Genomic DNA, 25,654 nt, shown 5'->3' with positions numbered 1-25,654 from the left:
AACTCATCATCCATGCAGAGACACTGAGAGTGGCAGGAACACTGTTAATAACCACACTGGGACAAGTGGCATCTCCCACCCCACAGGAAATTGGAACATGAGCTCATCCTACTATAGGATAAATCCAAGACTTCTCACCATCTAGCCCCGACTACCTATCCTGTCTTTTGCACTTTGACAATATCATATGATCCAGTCAAAGTGGGCTGCAGTTGTCCAGCATGCCTTGGACTTTGCTACTTCTATATATTTGCTCGGGTCATTTCCTCCTCCTTCTTTCACCTACCATCTGTAAAGCCTCTCTCACCCATCTAAAAGTCTAAATCCCACCCTTCCTCCAAAAGTATTCAAAAATAAGTATTCAAAAATACTTATTACATTCATATTATATGTCAGGCACATCATAAACAAGACTTAAAAAGTTGCACCTCTCATGGAACTTTCATTGTACGTGGGTGGACGTGTATATGCGCGCACGTGCACACATACACACATGCATGTTTATATGCACCACTGTGATAACTGGTCCTAAGGATGGACAGAGTGATGTGATGAAGAGTAGACACACCTACTATCATACAAGCCCATGAACTGGACAAAGGCAAACAAAACACATGATGCAGACACACAGATACTTTCTCTCTCTCATACACACATACTCTCTCTCATCTCTCTCTCTCTCTGTGTCTCTGTGTCTCTGTCGCTCTCTCCCTCCCTCTCTCTCTCTCTCTCTCTCTCTCTCTCTCTCTCTCTCTCTCTCTCTCTCTCTCTTTCTCTTTTCCCCCTTCCCCCTTTGAATACAGCAGCCACTCAACAAACAAACAATTGCTAAGTGGAAAAGTAATATAAAAGAGTTTACTTATTTGGTCCAAAGAGTTTTTTAACAACTCATTCTGGGTTCACAATGAGTCTGTGGGGGACCAACAGAAGCCTGAATTTCCACTGATCTTAGAGAAATTCCCTAGGTGCCATGACTGTGACTTTCATTCACGCTTGATTCTAGAAGGGAACCAAAGCTACCTGATTCAATGCCATGCTGCTTCTCTTGAGATTAAGTGCCTATCCAAAGTCACACAGCTAAAGACTGGACAATCATAGGAGGTGACATTACTGGCTGGAGTCGCCATGGAGCTGTGTGAAATAGACCTAGAGGTGGTGATTAGAAAGGAAGGGGTCAACAAGGCAAAGGTACAGCTGTTGGGCATATATCCATGGCCAGAGCAAAAGCTTGGCAAGTGAGGATTAGCATAACATCAAGGATCACCCTCGGAGACAAAGGTATAGTACACACCTTTTCTGTGTCTGACTTGGAAGAGCAACACAGGTATGTTTTCCCCAAGATTACAGGAGCAGGTGAACTCAGCCATATAGGCTGTCAGGGGTAGCTAAAGAAAAAGCCAAGAGTCCTCGGGTCACTAGACTTGTTTACAGTTCTTTGCAAAGTGGATAAGGACTATGAGAGTTGATTAAAAAGTAACCAGTAACAGGCAAGTGTGACAAGTAGCATACTTATATCTTAATATGATAGCAACACAATACCACTTCCTGAGAAAGTGTATACATTTTTTTCTGAGAAAAGGTACACACGTTTTTCTCTTTTTTTGGTTGTTTAGTTGGTTTTCAGGACTGTGGAAACCCAGTCTCAAACATGCTAAGCAAGCACTTGCAGCTGAGTTCTTTCCTAGCCCCCTCAGACATTTCTGATGGTGAGTGGGCCACAATATTGATTTAATAAAAGAAAATAAATCAGAATTAGTATGGATCTGAGTTATTCTTTTCCTTACACACAGTGAAGCAGCCCAGTCAATTCTCAGCAGCCTGGACTGGATCCCACCCACCCACCTCTCATGACACTCTGAGCCTCACACCTTCCTAGAATTTTTCTTCCCAGCCTTCACCTATTACTAACATCATCCTAGGAACTCGGGGCTCAGGCAAGGAGGAACCCAAGCTTCAATTAACTATTAAGGTACAGTAGAAGTCTCTGGAGCTAAATTTTTCACATGGGCCCTTGTATTCACACAACGCTCTTTGTAGTAAAAATACCAGGTCCTCAATGGACTATGCTTCTTAACCTGCATGTTGGACATTCTAATAGGGGTAACTCTGCTATGGAGAACTGTCTTTTGCACTGTCTATATACTAGAAGCCAGCAGCACCTCCCAACTTGTCTCCAGACACTGCCAAATGGATAAAGAAATTACCCGTTTTGGGGGCAACACTGGTAAATAGATACCTCCCTAAAAGTGCCATTTCACACATTCTAAAGTGGTCACCCCCCTGTGATTCATAGTTCAACAAAACAGCTTAGGTAATAAGGCTATGCTTTGGATTGAGCTATACTTTGGGATTTCCCCAAAGTGCCAAGTGTTGAAGGCTTAGTCCACAGCCTATTATGATACTGGGAAGTGATAGAACCTTTAGGAGATTGAGCCTAATAGAAGGTCATTGAAGCTGTACCCATGAAACAGATATTAGAATCCTGGAACCTTCTTAACTCTTTGTTTCCTGGCTGCCATTAAGTGAACATTTCCTACTCCATGTGCTTTTGCCATGAGCTGCATTGCCATGAGCCTTAAGGCAACACAGCTAAGCAACCATGCATGATGACTTCTAAAACTGTGGCCCAAAATAAACTCTTCCTCTTCATAAGTTGATTATCTCAGGTATTGTGCACAGTGGAGAAAAGGTAACTAAAATAGGCTTGGAAAATACTTTCAGGCAAGCCTTCAGTTTAGTCTTCTATTTCTGTGGCTTCTGATCCTCTCCACATCTTTGTAGGCCCTTTCCACCTGCTAAATGCCTTTACTTTTGATCTTAAGGACTCATCCTTGCTGGTTCAAAGGGATCTGAAGTTACAGTGAAGGACACACACACACACACACGCCTGCACTAACACAGAGGACTTTTCAGATTCAACTCTGCCCAGACCAGCTCTCCCAACAAAGGTTTCCATTGTTGTCTAAAAACAAACTTTTCCACCGGGAGATTTATAATAGCCACAAGGACAAAGTCTCAAAACTCTTCTGGCTTTCATCTCCTAACCTCAGCACATCTTTCTCCTTTCTGGGCCTCAGTTTCCCAATCTAAAAATGAGGGATTTATACCCTGATAGGCTCCAAGCATCTCTCATCAACAGTTTCTAAGATTTGGTGCTGCATGGGAATGTGGCAGCATGGACAGCAGCTGGATCTACATTTAGGTAAGTGTGTAACTTGGGAAAATGGTTACAAAGCTGAATCACTCTTATTTCCTATACATTTCCCAGATAGCCAGGAAAATATAACATAGGAAGAATGAGGACATAGCTCAGTAGAACACTTGCCTAATACATGCAAGACCCTGGATTCTATCCCTGCATCAAAAGAAAATATAGTAACATGGGTGTTTTTGCCACTGAAGTAAGAAACCTAAATAACACAAAATCCCATCCCACTACTGAGACCCCGGGCATATAGGTTCATCCTTCCAGTCCTGCCGCCAAATCTGTAACATATAACAATAATAGAGGCAAAAAGTATGAAAAGATTATAAAGCATGTGGTTCAAAGCAGGTATGTACACTAAGTATTCAAGAAAATATGCCTTCCTTCCTCAAATTTCTACTGTAAACTCTGTACTAATTCCCTGTCATTCTTCTCTGGAAAGTCCTTCTCTCCTTTCTCTTATATCATCCATCCTTCAGGACTCTGCTCAAGTCCTCCTTTGTCAAGAAACTTTTTCTGCTTTCTAAAGGCACAAGGCCTTAAACTTCCCAAAGATTGGCTGTGAGAGGAGACCATAGTTCACCAGTTCCCTGTCCTAAGAATTTCCTTTTTGTAAATTCAGGAAGAGTCACCCCTTCCTGCTCTACCCTAAAATGGAGCATCTACCTCAACATTAAAATAAGCTTTGTACTCCCACTACGTCAAAGTCTCAAAAACACTAGAAATGGGTAAGATGAGTAGACAACCACCTCTCCCAACAATTCCCACTCCAGCCTGGTCACTCCAAGTACCCTTCCCTCTGGCCCCAAATTCTTGACTACTCCATGAAAAAAAGGAAAAGGACTGTGTGGTTTCTTCTCTTACCTCATTAGAAACAGGAGGATACACATTTCAGCCCAGAGTATTTCCATTGCCTGAGCACTAGGACTGTTCAGAGTTCAGAGCCTGACCACAAAGGAATCAACTACTACTGACAAGAAGATGGAAGAATTGGCCTACAGTTTTTCACTGGCTCAGAGTCAGGGCTGGAGTCCCAACAAGGCTTTGGAGCTCTTAACCCACTAAGTCTCCGTCCACATTCTCTTTCCCCACTAGGTGGTCCCCCTTTCCTGTCTTGGATATCTCTATTCTTCTAGATTGGGCTCATGCAGTCATCTCCACTCCTTCCCTTCCAAATTTCTTTCATCCTCCCATCAACAATACTAGAAACTCTTTTATGATGAAAGCCTCCAGATGGTCCCCGCCTTCCAAGCAACAGTCCCCATCACTTCATGCCTGGAAGCGGGCGCTGAACTTCCTAGAAGCCAGGGCTGACCTCCCCAGAAGGCTGTTCTTCCTTCAACATGCCTTTCTTATTTCATTCTCCCACTAAAATCCTGCCATGCTCCTCTGTGCCCCTGGATCAGACCTTTACTGCCCAACATACCTAACCTCACCCTCCAGGAATCAGTGTGACCCACTGCAGCCAACACTGCTTCCCTATGCCTGACCATCTCCTCCCGGTTTTCTCTCTAGGCCTTGGCCTATATATCCTTCCCCTTCCTTTTATCCCTTCTCTCTTTTCTTCTCTCTTATTGGTCCTTTAAGAGTCTTCTAAGATCCCTCCATAAGAAAACCTACTCTGACCTCCACAATCTCTAACTCCTTTGCACAGTAACCACTGCACTGTTGAGGGCTTAGGCCTACAGGTCTCTTGGCCCTGCATTGAACTCTATGAGTGTAAGCTCTTCAAGCAAACCACAACATGACCACCCCAATAACATGTTTCTTCTACCTCCCACCTTGACCTGACACTCATCCCACATATATTAGCTGAGTGACTCTAATGTGCCCAGGAAGTTCTTGTCCTTACTCCTGAAACCCTCTTTGCCTTTCAAAGCACAGCTTATATACTACCTGCCCCAAGAATCTCCCAGTAGCCCTTAACATGCACACATACATAGAAGTCTTCATTCTCTGCCTTGGTACCACCTAGTTGTTCTCAAACTTATTCCCCTCACATTGTTTCTGAGATCAAGGACTTCTGTTTCTTACTTAGAGCTGTGCCTCCCACAATACCTGGGATGAAGACAAAGCTCAGTCAATGGTCTTCACAGTGAACTGAAACAGAATCTGCCTGTTTCAGGCCAGTCAGGGCTCCTATGTGGCCTCAAGCTCCCTACATCCAAATGACCTCTTACTGTTCTTCCAAGATTGGATTTGAGCCCAGTCTGAATCAAATGACCTCTTATCATTCTTCCAAAATTAGGCTTTCCTCTTTAATTACACCTTATCTAGCCACACTCAATGTGGATTCTAATTACATAATTACTTGAAGCCTTGGGACTTTGAAAAAAAATAGGAGTGCCTGATTATATAGGTAAACACACCAAATATGGACATTTACAGATACCATATGATATTTTTCAGTTAGTAATACAGTACTGTGTCCCAAAAAATATTGCCTTGGGAAGAATCTAAATAAATCACATTCAGATAAAAATCCACTGGGTAGCAATGCTTGGTAAGAAATGTACGCATTATCCTGCCCATGTAATTGTAACCCCCCTCTGTACAGTATGTTCACAAATAAAATAAAATTTAAAAAAAAATCCACTGGGTAGGAGTAGACCAAGGAAAACTTTGTAGAGAACTCTGAAGATGGTCTTAGAAAAAGTCCATCTCTTCTGTAATGAAGAGAGTGACCTGTGTGATTTTGGCATGTTAGATTTTTAAAGCACTATGAGACCTGATCCTTCCTAAGTAAAATAGCCACCCTCTTCTGAATTCCAAGTAATCTCTGTACTATATCTTTCCTGGGTATATTAGCGCAATTCTCCTTTTCCCTACTAGAGTAGGTTCATCCCACTCAGTTTCATCCACCCATCTGTCATTCTCAATTCTCAAACCCTCACACCACAACAGAGGGCCTTCCTCCTACCTTTTTACTCCAGCCTTGTTAAAGTGGTTCCTTCATCTAATACACAAAGGCCTCTTTGCCACCATGCCTTTGCATGTGCTGGTGGTCCCTTCATCAGGAATGCCCTCCTACTGTAGTTCCAGTCTCCTCCTATGTGTCCCTATGCCACTCTTTTTCTAATACAGTGATCATCATACTGTGGACTAAAAACCTTTTCATATAAGATGAAAGGCACCCTGTAACAAAAGGACATCCTGAAAGTTGTCTGAGTTTAGGGTAGGACTTCACCTGGTTGCCTATCCAGAATCATTTTCTAATTGCTACAAGACTTGACCACACTTATTCACCCAGCTCAGAAAAGTATAAAAGCTATGATAAGAGCTACCATGTTGAGTTTTAATTCTCATGGAGAGCATGAGAGTTAACTCTTGCAAGGAGAGTAGGAAATGTTTCTTTCTCTTCTCCATTTGTCTCCACTTTGATCCTATTATACTAAAGTAAATCTTTGCTAAATTCTAAAAAAAAAATGTCATTTGTCTACCTCTCCCTCAGAACAATAGTCACCAAAATTTTAATTGTACCTTCCTATTAGTGAAAGGGTTATTGAATATATTCAACAGGATAGCAAGGGCTTTTTACTCCCTCTATATTCCTAGAATCTAGTGTCGAACACAAAATTTAACAAATGAATAAATCTAGGCACCTGCTAGAATGTAGTGGTGATGGGAATCAGCCCTACGCATTCATGGTTTATCCTACCGACTAGTGGGGCAGGCAGGCAGACCAACATAACAAAGCACCTGAGACAAATGCGTGGAGAACAGTCTGCCTGGAACCACTGCATCGTGGGAGTCCTCACACAGAAGGGCTTAACTTGGTCTGGATGATCAGAGGTTTCTCTAAGCTCATGATGCTGCAGGTGAGAGCTAAAGATGAACAGCGCTAAGAGAAAGAATGAAAGAGTACACAAGGCTAAGGATCCTTCACAGGTAAAATCCTAAGGCTGGATGGAAAATGGCAATCAATAGGGAATCACAAAGGCCAATAAAACAAAATGAACCAACATAAAGAATGGTGGGGTCTTCTCTATACTCTCTTCATTAATCAAAACAAATCACTCATACTACAAATTTCTGAAGGGTAGCTCAGCCCTGCAACCACCTATCCTCTCAGCCAAGCACAGCAGGTAAACTCTCTAGACCCTGCCACCCCTCCCAAGACTCCCATTCCAGCCCTGCACAGGAGCCTAAGACCCTCAAGAAGACCCCTTTATTAATTTTTTTATTAAATTAAAAAAATGTTAAGCATGAAGGTTGCCATAGACACCACCAATCCAAGGCTTCTAGGCAGTTTAATTTTTTAAACAGAGTGTTAAATAGTTTACATCTCTAACAGAATTCTCTCTTCCTGGCTTATGTTTAAAAGGAATATACCCTATACTCCAGAAATTAAGGATCCATTCAAAATATATGCCAGTCTTTAGGACGTCCACAGAGGTCTTCACTCTGCCATCAAGGGCATTGTGGGGATTTCCTGGCTGCAGTATGCATATTTCTTGATGGAGCCACTAGGAAATCCAGAACCACAGGCCACAAAACCCCTTCTCTGCCAGAGCTGAGGAAGGGAAAGTTATTCACAATGATGCTTCAGGTGAGTATTTAAATAGCTCAGGACTTTAATAATTAAAGATAAAACCAAGAGCATGGACTATAAAGCAAGCTGGCATTCACGAGGCCTCCTGCAGCAGCTGTCTTGAAAAGAAGGCTCCATATCTTCTATCAGTATACAGGCATGACTAATATTTCCCAGTTCCCAGGGGGCCTCGCCCCCTCACACCTGCCAGTGTTGGCTTACTCATGTCTACCATACCCAACCAAGCAAATAAAAAACAGTCCAGAAAGGCTTAAAAGTGCCTTGGCCAAGGTTTCCAGGCCTAGCAACTTGATTTTCAACAACCACTACCAGACCATGTCAAGGCCTAGGCTCTCCCAGATTCCTCCAGCTTCTCTAACTGTCCCTGTTGGGATTTTTTTTTTTCTCCAGGGCCTCTATTCAGTTTGTTCTACTTAAAAGTAGTTCCTACTCTGGCCTTGGCCACTTCACCCAGATCCTCACTGGCCAGACCACAGGGGCAGTGACATGGATCTCCCAGTTCCAGTTCCTACCTTTCTTACCTCATCCCTGGCTTCAAGAACCTGAAAATCCTCTGTCAGAGGCTGCCGTATACACTGTCTAAAAAGCAAGGCCAAGCACAGGAGAGTCCGCAGTGCCTATGCTGCAGCAACCTTGGAAAGATTCCCCAACATCAATGCACCAGAAAAACCTTCCCATTTCCCACGTCTATTCATTATAAACAACTCTAACCCCAGATCAATGTGCTGTATGCTTGCAGGAGAGAGGCACTCAACACTGGCGAGGCACCCAACACTGGCTCAGCATGACTAAAGACAAACTTGAAGTGGAGAACAACCTGAAAATGAATCATCTATTTACACATCAACCATATAAATTGCTCATGTGCACAGCTGCCAGCTTCCACTAAGGCAATAAGAGAAACTAGATTTCGCAAGGCATGTCCTAGTGGCCTTTCCTACCAGGAAACCAAGCTCAAAGGTCAGCCTATGGGCTGATGTCAATAATCAGTGCATAAAGCATTATATAAATGAATAATGAGCTTTTGCATTGACCTACAGGCAAAAGGGCAATTCCAGGATCTACCAAGAACTAATTCCTGTTGCCACTGTTCTCTATAAGCCAAAACCCCTACTATTAGAAAGTAAAGACTCAAGTTGGAATGAACTGACAGAGCCGGTTACAGGTTAACTTTCCAGCATTCAATATTCCTGATCGTTGGCACTAGGGCAGAACCTGTATTCCTGTGCTGCACTGAGAATCCAGGTTGCCAGGAATAGTCTCCTCTCTGGTCTGTCCTGGATCAGCCATTTCTAGATGTCTGGTCCTGTGTGGGTACCCTAGAGTACCCTCATCACCTGCACTCCCCTACACTAAAGAGAGCCTTCCTACTTCATCACTTGAAACACACTGCTGACTTCCTAATACAAAAGATGTAAGTCCTGCTCTCTCTGTGTTAATGAAGAAACAAATTTTGAGAAGGCAGGGACCTATACCAATGCCCTTACCTATTTGTGCTTAATGAATAAAATGAGACTTGTGACTGCTAGTAAAACATTTTTTATTATTTTAGATTTGTGAGAGACTTACTACTAGTTAGCTCAGAGTGGCCTGGAATTTGCAGTCCTCCTGTTTCTGCCTCTGGATCTGGAATTACAGGCGTGTACTAGCACACATGGCTCTTAAAGTAGTCCTTACACAAAAGTTCCATATGTAAGCAGAGCTCCCTGTCAAGTTCACATCTTCCCATTTCTGAGGTCAACATCATATCTTTCTTTCTCCTCATCCAGCACAAACACCAAGGCACTCCTAGAACACTGTGCTACTGTCAAGATAGAACAACAGTAGGAATGACATCATGGAAAGACCAAGCCCCAACTGCTAGCTAGATGACCCAACTTCTGCCTCTGTCTTCTTAACTTCTGGTATATCCCTCTGTTCCACATGAGTGATAGTAAATGTCTGTGACCCCACACCTTCCAGAAGATATATAGTTGGGGAAGGGGTATTTAAGGACAGGAAAATGAGTCAGCTTAGGAAGAGACAAACCACAAAGAAAGGATTGATCATAGTATCAATGACCAATATAGGTACACAGATGATTTTGTGAATATGATGGCATTTACACATCAGCTCACATAACCAAAGCAGCCTCTGCCTTAGAAGTATTCAGTTTCGTTCCTCTCCAGGTGGCCATCCAACTCTACAAGCACAACATCACCTGCCAATATTCTTTTTCTACTTTATAGTCTCCTGGTAGAAAATGTCTCCTTGGATCTACCAATAACTTTTGTCCCGATCTCATTCTTAATCACAGTGACCAGCATTTACTGAGTGATTGCTTAATGCTGGGCACCATTCTAAGACTTGAATTTTTGGATCATTAACCCACATTTTGCATTTCACAGGGGAGGCAACTAAAGCATAGAGCTCTAATACTCAAGTAGGATATAGGGAAGTAGTACTGTGGCTCAAGTGGTAGAGTGCTCACCTTGAACTGAAGAGCTCAGGGGCAGTGCCTAGGCCCAGAGTTCAAGCCCCATGACTGATAAAACAACAACAACAACAACAAAAGTAGGATGTAGGAAGTAACAGTATTGGGATTTGAACCAGGCAGGCTCAGAGCAGAAACCACACACCCTGTCACTATACACCCCCATATCACTCCAAGAAGAGGGGAGATCTATCCCCTGCTTAATTATCCAACCATGTAAGCAAGCAAACGGCTCTTCTGTGGAACAAGGCTAGATGCAGGAACAGATGTGTGGTATAGAATCCAGTCGTAGTTATGTAGTCTAGCTTGCCTGACAGAACTGCCCAAAATGAGGGAAATATTCCAGATCTGTGCTGTCCACAGGGCAGTAACTGAGGACACAGACACTCAGCATTTGAAATATGGCATATGTCACTGAAAACTCAAATTTAGTAATGTATCCCACTTAAATTAACTTAAATAGTCACATGTAGTCACTGGCTACCACAATGGGAAGCTTGGCTCTAGACCCTGGAGGGCAGGAAGATAGTAGGTTCCATTTCTCTTTGTTTACCATATATTCCTAGAGCCCAGCCTAGACTATGGCTAATGGCTGGTGCTCAATAACTAATTGCTAAGCAAATCAAAAGCAGAGCACTTTCAGATGCTCCATCAGTGCTTCTTCTCCCACATAGGCATTGATTCTCTAGCCTCTCTGGCAGGTGGGCACAAAGCCATGGCTTAACAAGGAGCTCCAGGTCTCCCCATGGGCCTGCTCACCATAGAAAGGTCTTTTACTGGCCTAAATCTAGCCTCTTAACTTCCATTTAGTAGCTCTGGCACATATGCTGAGAGGTTTGGGGAAATCAGACTAAGGAATAAAAATCAGTGAAGTGTTATTAAACACTTTAAAGGCAGCATTTTATCTGTGATTCATTTTCACAGGTAAGATCAATCGAATCTTAATTTGTAACAGTATAAGACCTATTAAACAAGTGCCTGACTATGACTTGTTTGGGGAAAACAACTCTTTAGGGTCAGGGTTGCAATCTTGAACTGTTATCTCCAATGACCTTTGTACCAATATACCTGAACCTCAGGACTCTATGAATGGCAAAGAAAGTGTGCAACCAGACCCAAAACATTTAGGCCTTGTTCTCTGAGCAATCTCTTGAGTTTCATGTGTGCTCCTTTGTGGAAAAATCCAACAATTTATTATATACCTGTTATATACTGAGGATCAAGACTTTGTAGGTATAAATTAACTATGAGGCAGTCCTTACAGTAAGTCTAGTATAGAAAAAGTAAGAGAAAAAGCAAGAGATCAAATATGCAGAAAGCTTACTCTGTACAAGAAACTGAACCAAACTCAGGAGAAAGAAATATAAACCATTGGCTGGATACCTTAGAAGTGACTCCTAGGAGGATCCTATTACTGAGCTCTACACACAGCAGCAATGACTCAATGCACAGAGCTGAATCACACCTTGACCAACACTTCATTTTAAGGCTAAGGAAACTGAGACCTGGACAGATTTGAGGAACTTCTCCAAGTGAACCATATAGTTAGTGATAGGGCTGGATATAACCTGTGGGCCTCCTCACTCCTGAACCCAACCATCTATGATGCTGTCTGCCAGGGATTCTCCTATACCACAAAGGGAAACAAGGCAGGATCTGCTGCCTGTGATTGTGTATATCTCAAGATAAACAATGGAATTTAAGAGTGTATGCGTTTCATCTTACAACATGTATTCCACAATTTAGCAAAGATCTCAGCAGAGTGGTAAAGTATACATCTAGCATGTCTATGGTCCCTGGGTTCATTTCCAACACCACATTTCTTTTTAAATTTCTTGAGTATATAGCCTATATATCAGACATAACTTCAAGGCCTCAGATAGAAAGTTAAAAACACTTCTGATCAAATTAGAGGGCTGAATACTGTGTTTATCTCTCCTCTCTCCCAGAAACATCAAAAAAAGAAAGCAAGAGAGAGTGGAGGTATGGCTAAGATGGAAGAGCACCAAGTCAACAAGTCTAACAAGGGCAAGGCCCTGAGTTCAAACTCCAGCCCCGGCTAAATAAATAAATAAAAATTGTTTCTTAATTGAAAGGAGACAACAGTCCCTGCGATATGTCAACAGAACTCTGGGAGACAGAGCTGGCCTCCTCACCAAGATGACAGGTTCCTGACTTGTCAGCTCTGTTAAGTGTTAGCTGGAAAAAGAAATACTAAACAAATGGCTAGCCTGTGGAGGACGTAGAGAAGGCTCAGAACCTAGAGGTGTTAAGGAGTCCAAGTACAGAAGCAGGATAGGCCTAAAAAAGAGTTAAGCCTGTTTTCTGAAAGGCAAGGCAAGGAACAATCAAATCTAAGTTTCCTTCTGCAATCTGTCCATCTTGAAGTTCCTCCCCCAGCCAGCATAAAGTGGAGGTCCATGCCAGACTACTTTCAGCAGAGCCTCAGGTCAGACAACCTTAAGGATGCAGGGAGAAAGGGAGGCAACAAAAGAATTGAGTAAAACTGCAGATCAGGCAGGTCACCAGCAGTTTCCTTCCCCCTATAGCTGTTACACACTCCACCCACCCCCAGGCAATCCTACCCCCCACCCACCCTCTGGCCCTCCCTCCCCTTCCCCCCCTACCCCCCACACAAAATTATCTCTAGAAAAACCTCCAGGAAAAGTGCCAAAGATGTACTGATATCTAGGTTTCTCCAGTGTTAAGAGGGAGAGAAGGTGATCTTTACTGAATGACCATACAAGGAAATTAACAATCTCCTTCCATGTATGTCCTAATCAGCATTTGTGTTCAGCCTTAAAATATAAAAGAACAGACTAGGATATCACTAGTGGGAAATACAGTAACCAAAATAAGAAAAAAAGAGGACAGGGCTGGGCCTGTGGCTTAGTGATAGAGTGCTTGCCTAGCATGCCTGAAGCCCTAGGTTAGCCTCAGTACCACATACACAGAAAAAGCAAGAAGTGGCATTGTGGCTCAAGTGGTAGAGTGCTAGCCTTGAGAAAAAGTAGCTCAGGGACAGTGCCCAGGCCCAGAGTCCAAGCTCCAGGACTGGCAAAGAAAAAGAAAAAAAGAAGAGGACAATGAAGCAAACAAGAAAAACTCAAAAAATGAAATGTCAAACATGTTTGTACATGCCTGTAATCCCAACATACTGGAGAGATAAGACAGGATGATGGAGAGCTTAAAGTTAGGCTGGGGTATATAACGAGACATCTCAAAAACAAATGAGGGAGGAGAGGGACAGAGAGAGAGAGAAAGAGGGAAGAGAAGAAAAGAAACAAAAGAAAGAGAGAGAAAGAAAAAGAAAGAGAAAGAAAGAAAGCAAGCAAGCAAGCAGGTGAGCAAGCAAGCAGGTGAGCAGGCAAGAAAGAGCAAGAAAAAAGAGAGCAAGAGAGGAAGGAAGGGAGGAAGAAGGAAGGAAGGAAGGAAGGAAGGAAGGAAGGAAGGAAGGAAGGAAGGAAGAAAGAAAGGAAGGGAGGGAGGGAAAGGGCATTCATGTTCAAAGAATTAGGGAGTTCTTACAAAATGTACATATATACATATGGTTCATGTAAAAACAAGAGAGCAGATGTTAAGAAATTGAAAAGGGTAGAAGATAAAGCTAAAGTACACCCAAAAAAATAAATATAAAGGAAAATAGGAAATAAAAAGATACCAAAATTATAAATTCAATCCAAGAGGTCTAAAAATTGGAGAAATTTAAACTATTAAATACTCACATGTAAGATAATTTCCCAAACCTGAAGGGAGTCTTTAGATCAAGAGGGCATATTAAAGACCAGACCAATAATGTTTCAAAGCAAAGGAAACGGGGGTGACATTGATCAAGATGCACATACTTATAGATTGACTTATTGAAATGAAACTTCCTTGTACAACTATCTAAAGATAAAAATAACAAATGTGATTACAAAAAAAAAGCAAAGGGGGCTGGGAAGGTGGCTCAGTGGTAGAGTGCTTGCCTTGCATGCATTAGGCCCTGTATTTGATTCCTCAGCACCACATAAGCAGAAAAAGCCCAAAGTGGCACTGTGGCTCAAGTGGTAGAGCGCTAGCCTTGAGCTGAAGAGCTGAGGGACAGCGCCTAGGCCCAAAGTTGAGGACTCATGACCGGCAAAAAAAAAAGCAAAGGAATTACAAACATAGAAAACAAGAGGTGTTCCTAAAATCTTTAATGAGAAAACAAGCTACCCATAAATGACCATAAATTAGAACAGCATCCAAATTTTGGGCATGAATACTGAAATCTGAGGACAATGAGTAATGCCTTCAAGACTATAAGGAAAAATGGCTTTCAACCCAAAAGTCCTTATTCCCCAACCACCACTCAAGCAAGAGGGTAGACTAAGCCCATTTCTGGTGTGTAAGACCTTCTCCCAGAAACTCATAAAGGAATAAACCAAAATCAAGGAAACAGAGGATACAACTCAGGGCAAGGTGAGGGAATTCCCAACATAAGCCATACCACCCAAAGAGGCAAAAGCAGGAGAAGGCCTCCTTACAGACTTCTCTAAGAGAAGAAATGTAAAATAAAAACAAACACGTTACAAAATAAGATATTTTAAAATGCTATCATAAGGGCTGGAAATGTGGCTCAATGGTAGAGTGTTTGCCTAGCATTCATGAGGCCCTGGGTTCTGTTCCTCAGTACCACATAAACAGAAAAAGCCAGAAGTGGCACTGTGGCTCAAATAGTAGAGCACTAGCTTTGAGCAAAAAAAGCTCAGGAGCAGTGCCCAGGCCCTGAGTTCAAGCTCCATGACTGGTAAATAAATAAATAAGCAGCAAGCTATCAGACTTTGAGGATTAATAAAAATTATAAAAAAGGCTATTATTAATTCAAAAATTATATGAGAAAGGAAATATCATTATATTACTCAGCCATAAACACTATTTACATGATCAAAATAATGCAAGTATCATATAACTAAAAATTGAGATATAGCCATATTAAAAGGAAGTATAAGGGGAAGGTAGTTTGCAGGCAATTTGTAAATATGTTAGCAATATCAGGAAGAACAGCTAGAAGGTTTGGAAGTATACAGATGGAATTAAGGTTGCTAATCAACAGTTCTTAAAATAGGAAGACTATCTTAAATTATCTAGGTGGCCCAATATAATCACATGGTCCTAAACGTAGAAGAGGGAAGAAGAAAGCTAGATAGAAATGAACTAGTCAAGTGCTGACGGCTCATGCCTGTAATCCTACTACTCAGGAAGCTGAGATCTGAGGATCAAGGTTCAAAGCCCAGGCAAGAAAGTCCCAGTAAGACTCTTATTTCCAATTAACCACCAGAAACTGGAAGTGGCACTGTGGCTCAAGTGTGCTAGCCTTGAGCTGAAGAGCGCAAGGACAGCACTAAAGTCCAGAGTGCAAGCCCCACAAATGACTAAAAAAAAAAAACAAACAACAACAACAACTATGGAAAGCCAGAGTTAAGAAGCCAGGGGAGGACTCCACCCACACTGCTGGCTCTGAAAATGGAAGACTGTGAGCCAGGGATGAAAGCAGCCTCTAAAAGATAGAATGAATAAGGAAAACAGGCTCTTCCTGGAAACAAACACAGTTACCCTGCTAAAACCTTGATTTTAGTCCAGTGAGACCCTAACCCAAAACTTGCTGTAAACCAGAGTTGTGGTACTTTGTTCCTCAGCAACAGAAAATTGCATTCAATGACTGAATTGGGGAAAAGGGGTCACCAAGAAGGGGAGGAGTGACATGGCCTTCTGTATTAGTCTTTCCCATAGGTTGACTTAAAACTGGATATATGGCTGGGCGCCAGAGGCTCATGCCTGTAATCCTAGCTACTCAGGAGGCTGAGATCTGAGGATCATGGTTCAAAGCCAGCCCAGGCAGGAAAGGCCATGAGACTCTTATCTCCAATAAACCACTCAGAAAACCAGAAGTGGTGCAGTGGCTCAAGTGGTAGAGTACTAGCCTTGAGATGAAGAGCTGAGGGACAGTGTTCAGGCTCAGAGTTCAAGCCCCATGACTGACAACAACAACAAAAAAAAACCTGGATATATGTAGGTAGATATAAAACTCTGATGCAATTAAAGTTCAGTTTAAAATAAGATGAAACACAGATATTTCCCTCTCCTCTCCAATCTCACCTGTGAGGGAGGAAACAGACAAGAGAACCAGCAAGAACAGAGACAGATAGTGAGTGTTTTTCAGATGCCAGGGAGCCAGGAAAAGGGGGAAGGGAGGTGTTCCCTTTGATGAAGGAAAGAGAAAGAGAAGAACCTGGTGTTTAGGACTTTGGCAGACAGCAAGTATGGCTGGAGGAGTCTCACTACTACCATCCCTGCAGGTCTGAGGCCTGCCCCTCTCCTTGCTTCTCCAAACTGGAGAAGGGCCCAAGAGAAACACAGCATTTTACTGGACAATCAGCTGTAATTCAACAGTAAAACGATTTGAATGGTTTTATATTAAAAACCAGCACAGATACGTTACAGAGCTAAATATAAAACCTGTAGATGTTTCATATAAAAGCTGGAAACTGCCAGGTGGCTCAAGCCTATAATCCCAACTAGTTGGGAGGCACAGATCAGGGATCACTGTTAGAAGCTAGTCCAGGCATAAAAGTTTGTAAGACTCCACCTCAACCAATCACTGGCACAGTGGCATAAGTCTGTTATCCCACCTATAGAGGAAGCACAATGGCTGGGGGCAGTAACACACATCTGTCATTTCCAGTGACATGGGAAAACCAGGTACGTAGGCCAGTTCCAGCATAAAGTGAGATACTACCATGAAAATAACCAAAGTAAAAAGAGACTGGAGTGTGGCTCAAGTGGTAGAGTGCCTGCCTAGCAACCACAAGACCCTGACATCAACCCCCAATAACACACACACACACACACACACACACACACACACACACTCACTCTCTCTCTCTCTGGAGACTTCAAGGTACCATTTTTTGTTGTTTGGCAGCCAGTGCTGGAGACTGAATTCAGGGCTCACTCACACCTCCAGATCTTTTGTTTTTTACTTTTTAAGATAGGGTCTTCTGTCTGCCCAAACTAGCAACCCTCCTATTTCTGTTTCCCAAGTATCTGTGATTATAGGTATGTGCCATCACACCTGACTTTAAGATGCTTTCTTACCTGCAAGGCCCACTTTAAATATTGACCACTGAGCATCAAGACTCAATCCTTCTCTATAATTAATCTGAGACATAAGGAAATTATGAAGCTATGCATCATACCTCAATCAAAGCATCTAGAACTGTTGGTGGTAAAGTGGGTACAGGTCCTATCCAACAATCTGAAAGATGACAAGCATCTCATTGTTTTCCACAGAGATCTGGGTCCTACTACAGACTGTTGGGTTAGCATAGCCTGGGGAAACAGAGTGAACTATCAATACTAAATCTGTCCTGTATGTACTCTCTTGGCTATATCCTGTCAGCTTCACCCCTCAAAACATTACCAGAATGACAAGAGCCCCACCTCCACCATCTGCACCCCCACCCTTACAGTGTATGCATGGTTAGAGAACACAATAAAGATAAACTTTCCATGGAAGGAAGTCAAGAAACAGGACACATCTCTTGGGAGAGGGTGTCCCTTGTGTTCACAATACAAGGGTGGTAACCTTTCTGTTATAGCTGTTTTTTGTTTTTTAAAACAATAACCACATGACAGAGACCTGGTAATTTTTTTTTCTATAAAGAGCCACTGCTGACCACAGAAGAGAAGGGGAAAAAAATCAATAGAAGGCCACACAGAAGTAAAAAGCAACTTAATTGGATTTGTTTTTTGTTTTGTGTGTAAAACACATACACATTCAAAAAGACTAAACTCAACTGGTTTAATTAAGAACAGAGAACATGAAATTTTAATGACACAATAAACATATTAAAGCAGACTACAAAGCTTTATTATTTAGAGTTACAAAAAAAAAAAGATGAAGGAGGAAGGCAAGAAGAACGATACAACAGGAGAAATAAAGAAAAGGATGGCATAGCAAGATACAGGGCTACACGACATGACTAACCATGCCCAGAAAGACAGAACCACTAAAAGGCCACAGATATTTCCTAGGACCTGAAGAGCTAGCCAAGAAAATTATACTGTTCATGGCTAGCTACTGGCTTGGGCCATAGACTTCAAAGTATTACCACCTTTTATCCTTGCCTTTGCATGGTTAATGCTCTGGTTAACCACTGTTCACAGCTCTTTAATTGCTCACTGAAACTTTTTGAGGCTTAGAGAAGGTCACAGGCCAGCAGTTCCCCCAGATGAGCTATGGTTTAGTAATTCAGTCATCTCCAAGTTTCTCCTCTAAAAAGGTAGCACATAAAATGCTCTCATAATGTGTTTAATAAAAGTCAGAGGACAAAACACTGCTTGAATTCAAAAACAATCCATGGAAATCTTTTCTTTAGTTTTGCATTAAAAAAATAAACTGGGACTCAGCAGAATTGGGCCCTACTTCATCATCACCACCAGCACAGCACACCTGACTTCCCACGTGTTCAAGTCCTGTATGCCCTATTGTAGCTATGGGCTTTGCCTGGCCCTGAACCAAGCACCCTCTACACACTACACTCTGTAGTCTGATGGAAAACAGGAAGATTCTCCCAAGGAGATTCCAAATCAGCACAGAGAACTCTCAATCCACCATCACCCATCATACTTGGTGTGCTCCTTATTTTATTCCAAGAGCATAGAAATGTTCTGCTCTTTGCCAGGCATTGGTGGCTCATGTCTATAATCCTAGCAACTGCGGAAGCTGAGATCTGAGGATCGCAATTCAAAGCCAGCCTGGACAGTAAAGTCTGTGAGATTCTTGTCTCCAATTAACCACCAGAAAACTGAAAGTGGTGCTTTGGCTCAAAGTGGTAGAGCACTAGCCTTGAGCAAAAGAGCTCAGGGATAATGCCTAGACCCTGACTTCAAGCCCCACAACAGAAGAAGAAGAAAGAAGAAAGAAGAAGGAAAAGGAAGAAGAAGGAGGAGGAGGAGGAGGAGGAGGAGGAAGGAAGAAGAAGAAGAGGGGAAATGTTCTGCTCTTTTGAAGATAACAGAGTCTCCCTTTCAAGCTCCATCCCTTTCTCTTCTCCTACTTGGTTCTAGGTTATTTTTCCCTTCCCCATGGGACTTGTCTCAAACCTCCTACTTTCTCTTTTCTCTAAAGATTAGAGTTCTGGAATCTCCAGCTTTCCCTTCCTCTGCTCCCTATATCTTTCTCACTTTTCTCCTCCCCATACTGGATTCCTCTCTCAGAGGAAAAGAGTGCTTAAGAAATATATCCAGAACACAGAGTCTATCCTTCAGAGTTGCTCCCCTAGCTCTGCATCTGCTGGCTGTGTGACCTCAGGCAAATGGCCAAACCTCTCAATGCCTCAAATTCTTCAGTGACAGGAACTCTATCAGTCAATCACAGAGGTCTCCTGTGATCTTAACATTGAAACATTCACCTGTATGATCATAAATAATACAGTACGTGACACATATACTGGGAACAAATGAATTATAGAAACTGCCTTTCCTCAGCAACCTGTCATTCCACCTTCACATCCCAACCAATGGCTCTGAAGTCTGTGCCTCTCTGGGCCATCCAAGTTCTGAATTATTTACATACAGTCAAACCAACATATCAAACTAATCAAAGAAAAGGTAGTTCTGAATCTAACAGCAGACTAAATTCTAGAATGCTTGTTCTATGCCATTGTTTAATATTGTGAATTTAACATTACGTTAGCAAACAGGAAATAATGTAAAAGTGCCATCACAACTTATGAATCAATGTATTTGTGAATCTAGTAGGAAGAATACTGTAGGGAACCCTAGAAAAACATCTGTGCTTTATGACAATGACACATGCTCACAAAGAGGAAGCCACGTAGCCCAAGGCACAGAGAAAGCTGGTGGTCAAGACCCAAACCAGCTGATGGGCCTCTGGTGCAGAGCTCTTCCACCCACATTTTTGAAAAAGGCAGGTTAATTAAGTCCTAAATTACCAGTGAGTGCCCTCTACAGCAAGTCAGCTTCAATGTTCAGGTAAGGCCCAAAGCTAAGTTGGGATGACCAAGTGATTACAAACACTGTAAATGCTTCTTTTTTTCCCCCTAGGCCTTGGCCTTTCTCTGCAAATAAAACCCACATTATTCCAGGTACTAGTGGCTCACATCTATAATCCTAGCTACTCAGGAGTCTGAGATCTGAGGATCTGATTTCACAGACAGTACGGGCAGGAAAGTCTACAAGACACTTAACTCCAATTAATTAGTAAAAAGCTGGAAGAAGAGCTGTGACTCAAATGGTAGAGCACCAGCCTTGAGCAGAAAAGGAAAGCATGAGGTCCTGAGTTCAAGCCCAAGTATTGGCATGCACACAAACACACACACACACACACACACACACACACACACACACACACACACAACACCACCATTCTGCTGTTTTGAACTTGGTTTTGGAGAGGGGAAATAAAGAAGTAAAGAAGTATCTTCTCATCCTTTCCCATAATTCTATCCTCCCCTCCCCACCAATGTCCCAATCACCTAGAAAGTTTACAGAAACTCTCTAACTACAACAAATGAAAGCAGGTAAGAAGAGGGAAAGGGGAAAGAGGAAAAGGTGTTGTATGTATGCAATACCACAATGACCTCCCATCTCTTCATCCCACAGGGTAGAAAGCACTTCATCTCAGCTGCTAATTCCCAACAGGGAGTCACCAGAGCCAGGTGTCATAGGTCCTTCAACTGAGAAATGTGCTTTCTCTGCAATCCAAGGAGATCTAATCCTTTCCTAACCATCTACTCTAGAAGTGCTCAGGACACAGGTGCCAGCAAGGCCAATCCTTCCCTCCTTTCCCTTTAAGCTATGAGGGAGACCTCAGGGCTGGGTTATTTCAGACAGCATAAGGAGGATGGGGGAGAAAATTGCTGGCAGCATCCTCCTTCTCTACCCCTCCCCCTTCACAGCCAACGTATTCATATCTTACTCCATAGACAGCAATCCACCTCATCTAATTCCCTAATGGCTGAAGCTATGGAGTCTCCCAATGTCCAATGTGTGTTTTCTGTCATATTTTTGTCATCCACACTGCTCTTCCCTCCGTTGCCCCTCCCCATTTTTAACCCACCCTTCATCACCACCAAGTTACCTTTCCAATTAAAAAAAAAAAAAAAATCAGTGAATCTAAATAGAGGGGCTCCAAAAACATAGGAAGAATGGAGACAAGCATGCCGGCCTTTACTTAAGAAAAGATAAAGGGCACCCAAGTGAGGGGTGGATAGGGAGATGTAGCCAGAGGCCTGGCATGCCAGGTAGGTTCCATGATGTCGCTAAATGAACTGACAGTGAAATCAATTCGAGCAATTTCAGGAGGTCGGCCTTATGACACCGGGAGAATCCCAGCGCTCAGTGTTTTAAATTAAAAAAAAAAAAATCCAAAGGCTCAGCCAGAACGTGCTGGGGAAACCCGGGTACTGTATAAAACGAGCCTGGCTCCGAGAAATGCCTTGTGCTTTTTTTTATATAGCCATGGAATGGCTTAATAGATTCTGTCTATCCCGAGAAAGCACGCCCGGATGAATGTCAAAGCCATCTTACGACAGCGGAGGCCCGGGGATGCCAAATCTGAGGGCACGTTCCTCCATGAAAGAAACAGACTGATTCGAAGCCTCTTCTCCCCTCTACCTGGAACGTGCCACCGCCACGTCGGAAAGCAGCAGCCTGGCAGGAGCCGGGGATGCCCGGGGAATTGGGAAGAAGGAGTTGCTTTCCATCGCTCTCGGTGGCGAGCCGCCTGGCAGAGATGCTGTCAGCCCCTCGGGGAAGACGAAGGAGGCCGGGCGGGACGGGCAGGCACGGGGTTCCCGGACACACACGCGCGCACACAGCCGGAGATGCGCGGGCGCGGGCGGGTCTGCGCCAGCCCCGGCTGCCCCCGCGCCCCCCGCCGCCGCCGCCCGGGGCTCGGGGCGATGCCGAGCAAGGAGCACACCTGGGAGGCTCCATCCGGCCGCGCGCCCCGCTTTCTCCTCGGGCGGCGGCCGAGGAGTCCCCCGCTATCTTCACTTCCCGGCACCAAACCCACCCGAGCTCGGGTCTCCTCCGCCCGCCCAGACTGCAGGCAGCCCGGAGCGCGCAGACAAGCTCGGCGGGCAGAGGCCCGGGCCGCACTGCGCCCCGCCCCGCCCCACCTCCGGCCCCCTAAAATAAATAAAAGGACACAGGGAACCCCCCCCCGCCCCTCCACATCCTGAGGAACTTTCCTTGCAGGACTTGGGGCTCCACCGAGCAGACAAGGAGGGACGCTTCGGTCCCGGGGAGCCCCGGCTGTCGCCGTGACCACGAGGAGATGCTCCTGGGGAAGGAGGGGTCCCCCAAGTCCTTCCAACAGCTGGCCCTTTAAAAGCACCACCTCGGAGCGTGGAACAAAGGCGCCGCCGCGGGGGGGGGGGGCAGCTGGGTGCACCCCGAGAGCGTCGCCGCGGAGCGGACGACCGCGGCCCCCCGCGGGCGGACAGGCGGGAGGGCGGCTCGGGCTTACCTCACGAGTTCCCGGCGGGCCGGCAGGCGGGCTCCGCGCGTCCTGCCCCGCTCGCACTACACGCTGCCGTCGGCCCCGCTCTGTTTTTCTGGGACTAGGCGCTGACTTCACCGACACTCCGTGGCCGGCCAATGGGCTGCGGCGACCGGCCCCTCATTAGCATACCTCTGGAACCGTCCACTCTGGCAGCGCCCAAGGGGCGTGGCCTGTCCTGCCGTGACAGGAAGGGACGTGTGCGCCAATGGGAGGCGAGGAAGCGCCCGCCACCCCGCCCGCCGCATTGTGAGCTCGGCGCGGGCCCGCGGATCTCCGCTGATAACGCGCGCGCTCGCACCCGGTAACCCTTTCTGTCCTGGGCATCCACGCCAAAGACCTGGCCGGCCTCGGGCCCTTCTGGTCCTCCTGAAGGGTGGCCACAAAGGGAGCTTGAAAGAAACCTTAGAAACAAAGTGTCAGCAATGTGTCTTGACTGCATATGGGTTATTTAACCCTTGCGCTCCAATTTGCACCATCTACAGAATGGTCCCATAGTTGGGATTTTGTAGGATGTAGTGAAAATTTAATTAACGTATGTAAGGGTAGTTTAGATGACTGCCTGGCCATCGTGCTGTGTAAACGTGCTACTATAGTTATTAGGCTCTATACCAGGGTGTTTAATATTTCCGATTTATTTGATCATTAAAAAAAAAAAATACCCTAACTTTCAACTGGAAAAACTGAGGTGTGTTTGAATGGCTTGCCATGAAATACAACCGGGGCTTGCACTCAGGTCCTGAGGGTTTGGGGGGGAGGGGAGGTTTGGTTTGTTTTTTGTTATTGGGTTTTTTTTTCCCTCTGTGCAACCCCATGTATTCAGGGTTCAGCAAATGTGGATAATGCTCTTGCCCTTAGGAAGCTTCTGTTTCAGTGGGAAAGAGGGACAGATAAGCAATTATGAGCGCCTGCAATACGAAAAGTAGAGCAAGTGAAGTGCAAATGAAAGGAAAGGCACTGTTCTATCATTCCCCTGACCTTCTCCAGTCCCCTTCAGAATTACCAAACAAGAAACAGGGAGGGGAGCCAGATTACAGAACCAGCAAATAACTGATCTGGAACTTGCTTCCTTCACACTCAGCTTCCCACATCCTCAGAATATCCTCAAGGTAACTCATAACCCTTCAGACTGAGCACAACTGATCCTTTTCCTTTGTCCTTGTTGAGACTCTTCACGGAGAGCCATGTTCCCAGTTAACAGCCTGTATGACACAGGGTAAGAATGGGGCATGATGACTGCACGGGCTGATGGGAAACCCATTACACAAGTTCTTAGATGTCAGAAAACAATCACAAGCCTTTGCTGGGCACCCACTGTCATCTATCTATATTTTTAAAAAAAAATATTGAGCATGGTGGTTCATTCCTGTAGTCCTGGCTACTTGGGAGGCTGAGATTAGGAGGATCATAGACCAAGGAAGCCAGCCTGGGCAAATAGTTTACTGACCCATCTCAACCAATTAAAAGGTGGACACAGTGGTGCACTTGTCACTCTACCTACACTGAGAATGGCCTTACACAAAAAGTTAACCACTATTCAAAAAATAACAAAAGCAAGAGGACTTGGAATGTGGCTCAAGTGATAGAGTGAGTTCAAACCTTAATATTGCCAAATAAATAAATAAAATAAAGCTCCTAGCTATCTGGGAGCTTACTCTATAACCAAGGAGATATAAAGACACTAGAGAAACTACTAAACATTCAGCCTATGCCTCTTCCCACCACCCTACTTTATCCTACAGCTCTTCAAAGAACATGCCCCAAGATCTGCTTGCAATTTACACCACATTTGGGGTAAAACAATTCTTTCTGTGCAGTAACAAAACAGTGAATATGTATCACATGTATCTACTCTAAGTACTGTGCTGTCTGTGCTGAGCTTCACATAACCACCACATAACAAGAGCATTAACACTATCATATGCTAGCCACAAAGGAGGAGAATAATCAATAGAGATACTAAATGAATTCTTGCCCAGCAAATACTAGGCAATATCATTTAGAACCATTTTTAAAACTCAAAACAATCTGAATGCTCTATTTGTTGGCTTAAAAAAATAACAGTACAGGGGGCTGGGAAGGTGGCTCAGTGGTAGAGCGCTTGCCTTGCATGCCTGAGGCCCTGGGTTCGATTCCTCAGCACCACATAAGCAAAAAGAAAAAAGCCGGAAGTGGCGCTGTGGCTCAAGTGGTAGAGTGCTAGCCTTGAGCTGAAGAGCTGAGGGACAGCGCCCAGAGTTCAGGCTCCACGACCGGACCCCAAAAAAAAAAAAAAAAACAGTACAAACATTTGACAGAATATCATGCAACCATGATAATAGAAATAAATTCAAGCCAGGTACCAGTGGCTCACGTCTGTAATCCTAGCTACTAGAAGGCTGAGATCTGAGGATCACAGTTCAAAGCCAGCCAAGGCAGGAAAGGCCATGAGACCTCAAATAAACCACCAGAAAACCAGAAGTAGCGCTGTGGCTCAAGTGGTAGAGGGCTCATCTTGAGCTGAAGAGCTCAGGGACAGTGCCCAGGACCAGAGTTCAAGCCCCACAACCAATGAAAAAGAAAGAAGGAAGGAAGGAAGGAAGGAAAGAAAGAAAGAAAGAAAAAAAAGAAAGGAAGGAAGGAAGAAAGAAAGGAAGAGAAATTCAATAAAAGTGAGTTTAATAAAAATAAAGAGGGAGGGTTGGGAAGGTGGCTCAGTGGTAGAGCGCTTGCTTTACAAACATGAGGCCCTGGGTTCAATTCCTCAGCATCACATAAGCAGAAAAGGCCGGAAATGGTGCTGTGGCTCAAGTGGTAGAGTACTAGCCTTGAGCTAAAGAGCTGAGGTAAAGTGTTCAGGCCCAGAGTTCAGGCCCCACAACCAACAAAAAA

At 44.1% G+C, this 25,654-nt stretch overlaps 1 protein-coding gene across 3 annotated transcripts in view; it reads right to left on the bottom strand.

The window, feature by feature from the left end:
• Sorbs1 (sorbin and SH3 domain containing 1) overlaps positions 1 to 22,829 on the bottom strand; it is a 237,579-nt gene extending 214,750 nt beyond the window's left edge. For 2 of the 3 annotated variants that reach the window (XM_042689234.1, XM_042689236.1), the window contains exon 1: positions 19,582 to 19,598. The gene's annotated coding sequence lies outside the window, so the exon portion shown is untranslated. Of the gene's footprint in view, positions 1 to 19,581; positions 19,599 to 22,750 lie in introns of those variants that run through there. The other variant, XM_042689233.1, reaches the window with a different exon arrangement.
• Between the last annotated feature and the right edge of the window lie 2,825 nt (positions 22,830 to 25,654).

The sequence above is a fragment of the Dipodomys spectabilis genome, unplaced genomic scaffold (assembly GCF_019054845.1).
Source record: "Dipodomys spectabilis isolate Male_0828 unplaced genomic scaffold, ASM1905484v1 ptg000125l, whole genome shotgun sequence".
Lineage (NCBI taxonomy): Eukaryota > Metazoa > Chordata > Mammalia > Rodentia > Heteromyidae > Dipodomys > Dipodomys spectabilis.
Note: the sequence above shows the minus strand (reverse complement) of the source record. Positions and strands in the feature narration are given on the sequence as shown.